Raw genomic sequence first — 7,840 nt, 5'->3', positions numbered from 1 at the left:
TATAAAACATAGATAAAATATGGTCTCTAGTATTTAAGTTACTATTCCTGAAATGTTGCTAAACACATGTAGCTGTTCTATGATTTTGGATGGTGTGGGGTTAGCAAAAAATGGAAATTATTTAATCTATCTGAGGGAGGCATAAATATTGACTATTTGGGGGTCATGGCAATGAGGGATTATTAGAGAGTAAAAAAGAAGCCAAACAGGCATCAGCCAAAACCTGAATCCTGAATAGCAGAACCCACCAATAGTTTTCCCATCTATTGTTCTGATCTCTACAGAAAATGTTGTGATTAGAAAAAGAACTCAGGCACTCCTATGTTGTGGCATAATTAGAAGGTTGATTGGAACCGTTCCATTAAGAGCCGTCCAGTGTTGTTTTCTTTTAACATACTATATTGTAGCGAGATGCTCTGTAGCTAATCATTACATAAAGAAGAATCTTTGTGTCTTAATGAATTAAACACATCAGCATTACTTTTTTCTCTTTGCACAAACATGTTTTGTGTCACAGGCAACAGATACCAGATGTATTTAACTGTCAACATCATGGCAAACTACGGTAAGAATATACAGCAAGAAAAGTGTTGTTTTCAATTTTCCAAGAGACGATATTTCATAAATGAGAGGGGAGTTTGTCATAGGAGTCATCATTACCACCATGAGGAAGTGCTCTCTCAACACTGCTATTATGGTGCTTCTCTGAAAACATAGTGATTAGAAGACAGAAGTTGGAACTAGACTCCTCATTTTCTTACAGAGAATAACTTCTTAGGCAAGTTACTGATTTCCTCCTTTCCTCAGTTTGCCTATGTGGAAAAAAAGAAGGTTTCCTAATTTTTTTCATCTTGTATCTTATGTTTGATACCTTTTTTGTATTTGGCAAGTAGCCTTGTTGAAATCAATGAAAACACTCATAAAATATGGAGCTAATGAGAGGTTTTAGGATCTGGTCATCAGTTTGTGTTTTCCTAGTGCCTTGAGGTCCCCAGTTGAAAGCCACTTTCAGTAGATTAAGACTTAGAGTATTCAGCCATGCAAAATGGGGAATATTGTGTGGGAAAAAACCTCTGCCCTCCTTTCACTGTGGCAAGTCACAATATGAACAAGATCAAACAGAAGATTGAAGAGGAGGCTTTATTCTCACTTTCTCCACTCTCTGAGCAGGCAGTGGATCATGGCTCTGCCCCAGCTCTGGACCCCACTGTCACTGCCACAGAAGATCCCAGCAGCTCTCTGCTCAGCCACATGCCCTACCAGTGCTACTGGGGTCGGTCTCCATGGACCCTCACATTGCACTCTCACAGCCCCACCACTGTTGGGGTCTCCATGGAAACTGGCCACAGTGATGCTGTTGGCTGGATCTACCATTTTGCCTACCCCTGGCCTAGAATGGCCCAGCTTAAGGTTTCATAGATGCTATTTACCACCAGGAAAGGCAAGATACTTGTTCTGGATGCCAAGGTAGTTGTATTACATTTTCTTTTGCCCTGGCTATAACTGAGAATGTCTCTTCCTCAGGTTGAGAATATAGATAACATGGCTAAGATATGATGAAGATTACACAGAAAAGGAGTAGCTGTTATTATTTATGGGCATTCTTATAAGATAACCAGAGTTGGAGACATTTTTCCCATCAAAAGGAAAGTCTTTGAAAATTCTCTTTTCAGAAAATAATACTTTTTTCAAATAATAGCAGTGGTACCATGGGAAAAGAATCAGAAATGCATAAGGGTCAGTATATAGAAGGAGTAAGAGTTCTAACAACTTCAATCAGGAATGAGAAGCTTCAGACAAATTTAGAATACAAGCTGCGATTTCTCTGAAAATGAAGTTTATATTGCAGAGATGGAGCGATTTCTATGCTAATCCTTGTTAAAGGTGAGGAACTTGCTTGGTATATGGGAAGCAGAGTGGAGAATATTAATGAGAGCAAAAAACTTTAGCCAGCAGAACAACAAAATCCAACTTTTTTTGATAAAAAAATGAGCAAAATAATGGTCAGAGGCATAACTAGCTGGGTTTGCACCCTGGGCGCTGCTGATGGAAAGCAGGGTTGGGGAAGAGGAGAGGGGAGGTGCTGCAGAGCATAGAAGTGGGGTGCTGTAATAGCCATGGTGTTTATTAATACATTAGCCAATGGCCCATCAGGAATGACGGGAGGGGGAGTGGGCAGGGACAGAACCCCATGCCCCCACCCAGTCCAGGCCCGCTCCCCCTTTACCTCCTGCTGCTTGAGGTCCAGGCCCACTCCCACCCTCCCCGCCACAGCGGCAGGGGGAGGAGAGGAGTGGGTCCAGGCCTGATGCGGGGGAGAACGGGGCCCGAGGGTGAGAAGAAGCTGGCGTGCGGCGGCGGGGGGAGCGGTGGGCCTGGCTCGCCCCAGCCACAGTGGGGAAGAGGAGGAGCGGGCTTGGAGCTGACAGGGGGGAGATGGGGTGGGGGAGGAGTGGGCCCAGGTCCGAGGGGGGGAGGAGGCCCGCTGTTCCCTCCTCACCGCCACAGCAGGCCAGCTTCTCCACTCCTCCTGCCCAGTCCTCCCCCCTACTCCCTGCAGCAGACCTAGGCCTGGGCCTGCTCCTACCCTCCCCCCACCACCGCTGCATCAGCCCAGGCCGGCTTATGCCCCCCCTGCCATGGTGGGCCCACTCCTCCCCCCACCCCTCATGCCAGGCCTGGGCCCACTCCCCCTCTTTCTTTTGGGGTCTGGACCCGCTCCCGCGTTCTCCACCGTGGCAGCAGGGGGAGGGCAAGAGCATGTGCAGGTCCGTTCCTCCCTTTCCCACCACTGTGGCTGGCCCTGAAGGTGCAGACAATGGAAGGAGGGAGGGGCAGGCCAAGGCCAGTGCCAGTGGCCTGGCCCCCCCGCAGCATCCTGGCCCACGCCTGCCCCTGAGCCACCGCCGTTATCTCCAAAGAGGGGGGGGGGATGGGCAGCTCTGGTGGCCTTGCCCTCCCCCTGCTCCCTTGTCACCACCTGCAGGGAGAAGGGCGGGGGGGGATGAGGCCAGCTGTGCTGGTCTTGCCCCTCTACTCCATCCCCTGTGTCCCCACCATCATGGCAGAGGGCTACCACATGTCCAAATGCTTCTTCGCACTCTTATTGGCTGTTTGTCAGCCAATCAGACCATGAATAAAGCATTACACAGACATACAGACAGACAGACTTAGGCTTTTATAATGTTAGAATAATAAAGATGCCTTAAGTTGCTTAAGTCTCTAACCTTTCTATTAGGGATCCTTTGAACTATGAATTTCCATCAGTTAACTCCATTTTTCATAGATGAATTCCATCTTCAGCTTATAAATGTTTTAAATTAACAAACCTTGTGTTTTAAGACTTGTGACTGGTACTTATACAAACTTCCTAAAAATATTCTTAGAAGTCCATGATTCCTGCCTGCATTTACTTATTTAGCATTTTCAATTTTTATGGAAACTCATGTGATTAAAGCCCACATTTTTACCACACTGGTGAAGCTTGTTTAATCGTAAATCCACTCATTCTCATGGTAAGGTGACATCTCTAAGATGTACAAGTCCTAGGGCAGTGGTTCCCAAACTTTTTGGTTTCAAGGCACCCTTCTTTAGAGTGAAGGCACTCCTTGCCTGAAAGGTAGCTCTTAGCTTTCACTCATTTTTTGACTATGGAAAAGGAATAGAGCAATTCTTCTGTTGTAGAGAACTCAGAAAGACCACAACACATCACAATTTTTGTGACGTTATGGATTCCTATTTAATATCTTTGGGTTTATCGTATGGTTGAGCATTGCTCTAGGGCATTACTACACTCTATACTTCTATCCTATAGACTACTGAATTCTAATAATATAAACGCCTTAGTTTGTATGTCTGTCTGTCTGTCTGACCATAACACTTTATTCGCACTCTGACTGGCTGTCTCAGAAGGAGAGCTTGATTGGGGAACATCAAGACCATTAACGAGAAGAGAGGGTTGTTAACGTCTGTGGAATGAAGAGTTTAGAAAGGATCAGGTAGATTATAATGAGTCATGATGAGTCAGCAGGGCACTGGCCATAGGCTGGGTGAGGGGCCACTTTTCCCCATGCTTAGCACCAGCTTGTAACCTACCCCACTACCAGCCTGGCAGTGGGGCTGGGTGACAAGGTGGTGCTGAGCATGGGGGGCTGGAGAAATCAGCCCCTTCTCGCCCTATGCCCAGCACCCCATGCTGCAGCCACTCACTGACTGCCTGGGGCTACCTATGCCTGCTTCAGACAGCCCCGCGCAGGCTGCGAGTGCCTGTAGCGTGGGATGCCGGGCGTGGGGTGGGAAAGGAGCTGCTTTTCTCGGCACAGAGAAGGAGCCCAGGGAAAAGCTGAGCATGGGGCAGAAGTGGCCCCTCCCACACCCAGTGCCCCACACTGCAGGCGCTCACGGCCTGTGTGGGGCTGTCCGGAGTGGGCACAGGCAGCCCCACGTGGACTGCAAGCAGCTATAGTGCAGGGCACCAGGCATGGGTGGGGATGGGCCACTTCCCCCCTGTGCTCCTTCCTTGCCCGGGGTCTTCCCCCCACTTACCTGAGCTTCCCACCCTGGGCCAGCAACATGCTCCCAGCCCACAAACTCTGGAAGGGGCTTCCAGCTGGGGGGCGGGGCCGGGTGGGCCCTGCTGTTGTTGGAGCCCGCTGGGCTTCCCCTGGGTCCTACTGCCCTTGGTTCCTGTCATTTTGACAGGAACCAAGGGCAGAGAAATATTAATTTTCCAAATTTTTTTAGGGGCCCCATGGGCCAGACAGAACAGCTTCATGGGCCAGATCCAGCCCACAGGCCGTATTTTGCCCACCCCTGCTTTAGGAAGACCAGGAATCCAATAGGGGTGCAAGTGCATCAGTGCACCTCCTGGATCTGCCCCTATATATAGTATAAATTATTTAATAAGATGTAACCAAGCAGAGACAATATACTTCCCTTTACAGTTAGGTTGCATTTCTTTCATAATTTGTTTGATAGAGGGCTTGTGTAGGGCTGACTAAAAACTAACCTGTGCTGGGAAAAGGAAAGAGCTGATCCATAACATTGTGAATGCCTGGAGTAGTTATAAGAAAACATTCTATAACGAATGACTATCTCCCTCTCTGCAGAACTACAGACAGGAAAGATTGATGAGGATGCCTACTTATTCAATAATAATAATAAAAAACAATGTGCAGGAAGATAAGAGTTTGCATTTTGACAAATTATATCTTCCTTTGCTTTCTTGTATACATAACTCCCTTGAATTTTATATCTGAGCTTGCCTTAAACAATGAACTCTGTCTAGAGAAGAGAAATTAAAAAAATAACGTGTGTGAAACAAGAATGATTCTTTGGGATACTGAAACATAATGTGACTTAGAATTGCAATAATCATGATTTCCACATTTTAAAAGCTAACATTTTCATGATTTTCAAGGACATCTTTTGGTTTGGATATGCAATTTCCAATGAAGAATGATTATTTTGCTGCAACAAGCAATGTCTATCAGATGTCTGAAAATATATGATTGAGTAGAACAAATACCATTTGCAGTGCTGATCTTTACAATAGAAATATTTGCTCAGTTAAATTGAAACATGCCTCTTTTTTTCTTCCTAGCTTCTGGTCTATCTGGGGAACTCACTGGATAAATATATTAAGTCAATTTATTTTGTAAAATATATGCATTCATCACTATTTCAAGTCCATCTTCCCTTCAAACAGGGGCCAACATGAGCTTGACCTTTTTTGGAACAATAATATAAGAAATAAGATAATAAAAATTCATGCTCCATCATCTACTGGAGTACTAACTTGACTGTTTTTTCTGTGATTTTCATGTTGTAAATTATAATATTTGTTTGCAAAAGCTATTACTATTTTCTGATAAAACTGACTAAAAAGTAGAATTTGTTTTTTTAGCCCTTATGCTCTATAGAGGTGATACTTATTTGGAGGTTTTCTTCATGTTTTTAATATTAACATGTTAATGGCAGTAGTATCCAGGGAACAACCAAGAGTATAAGTACATTGGGTTTGGGACAGTGGAAACACAGGATTTGACAGTAGTTGATGGTGTCTGCTTGCAAAAACAGACACAGGAAAGGAAAGTAGTATAACACAAGCAGAGCCAATAGTGGTAGCAAATGCCATGCTAGTTCCACAATTCTTTAGTAGGTTTAGCTAGAAGGGGATAAGCTAAACGGAAAGAAAAGGGAAGGTAGAGGGAACATTGAAGGGAAATGGGAGAGGGGAGCAAAATTGGAGAGAGGTATGGAGTGAAGCTGAAGGAGAAAGACTGTGTTGGAGGGAGAAAGATGGAGCAGACAGTTCAGGAAAGAGGAGGAAGAGACTAGTCAAAAGGGTACAAAGTTATCTTAATACCAGCTGGGGTCCTTAACTGGATCCTCTTTAGTTTCTCCCTAGAACCTCTTTGCATACCTGAAATATGGGGGATGCTCTGTAAATCTGTTGTGGTAATGAGACAAAAAGAGAAAACAGGTGCACCTACCTGGTATGTTGCTTGACCCCCCAAAAGTATTTTCAACTGATACAATATTTTTGAAGCATTATTCCACATCTGAGCTCTGGAATAAGGTGCTGTCTGCATAGATGAGCAATAAAGGAAGGAGCAAAATCAGGCAAGTGGCACATGATATGTTACCTGAATGTTCCCCTCATCCTTAGAGGGACCAGGCTGTTCTAAATGATGCATTGTAGCAAGACGCTTCATACTAAGCTCCCTAACATCCCTCCATTTATCTGAAGCTCTGGTGATTTTGAAGGTTAATTGAGCCATCTCCATACTATCCCCAGGTTACAGTGACAGTATGGGAATTTTCAGCTGGGAACTTGGGCCATTTGGAAATTTGTTTGTTTTCTTGTCAACATTGAGTCTGTGCTCAATACAGTTACAGAGAAAAGGAAGACTTTTTCATACATTTCCATAAACTAATTTCCATAAAACTTGCTTTCAGCCATTTTTCACTAGGTGGCGCTTTTGCTCTATTTTCTCTTGCATTTAACAAATGCAGTGAGAAAATGTGTAAGTTATTTTCACCTTCTTCTGGGGCTATATGTAGTTTTAGCAAATGGTAATAGTAAACATCCTGCATAGATTTGAAAAGATGACATTTTCATACCTATATCTATAATAGAGAAATAACAGTAATTGATAATACTTAACATTTTTATTGGTAAATAACATTTTTATTCGTGGGTGGTAGGAGAGGAGTGCAATGTAATCAGATGACATCCTACTAGGGTCATGTGGACCACCAGTGATCCATGAACCACAGTTTGAGAAGCACTGGTCTAGAAGATGCATGCGTACTGGTATTTGCCTTGTTTTCATCAACAAAAAATAAAAACATCACATTTCTGTGAAGCTGAATTAATTTGCTTTGTGTGCTTTCTATAGAGGTCGACCTAAGTCAAGGAGCTGGCCAGCTGATTTCACAGGGAGATTATGGGGCTGGCTGCCATATTCATGGGCTGATTGTGTCAGGACCTACCACCACACTTCTGATTGGCCAAGGGGCGCTAGTGGCCCTGCCCCTAGGTGCTGATTGGCTCTGTGGGGTGTCTGTCATATGCCCCTACCTCTCACTGATAACTGGTTGCAAGGGCTGTCCATCATGTGGCCCTGCCCCTTGATGTCAATGGGAGGCAGGACTGTACAGCAGGCATCCTTTTCTTAAGGGGCAGGGGCAGCTTCAGCAGCCATCTTAGGCTGCCCTTCAGAGTGGTAGACCTCCCTACTCCTTGGGCTAGGGACAGAAGTTACACATGAACTGGTTTAAGTGATCAGAAAGTGGCTTAAATCTGTAACAGAACAGAAGTTCAGTGCACATAAAC

This window comes from Alligator sinensis, unplaced genomic scaffold (genome assembly GCF_000455745.1).
Source record: "Alligator sinensis unplaced genomic scaffold, ASM45574v1 scaffold528_1, whole genome shotgun sequence".
NCBI classification, from domain to species: domain Eukaryota; kingdom Metazoa; phylum Chordata; order Crocodylia; family Alligatoridae; genus Alligator; species Alligator sinensis.
The sequence above is the reverse complement of the archived record's forward strand: the minus strand, read 5'-3'. Positions refer to the sequence as shown.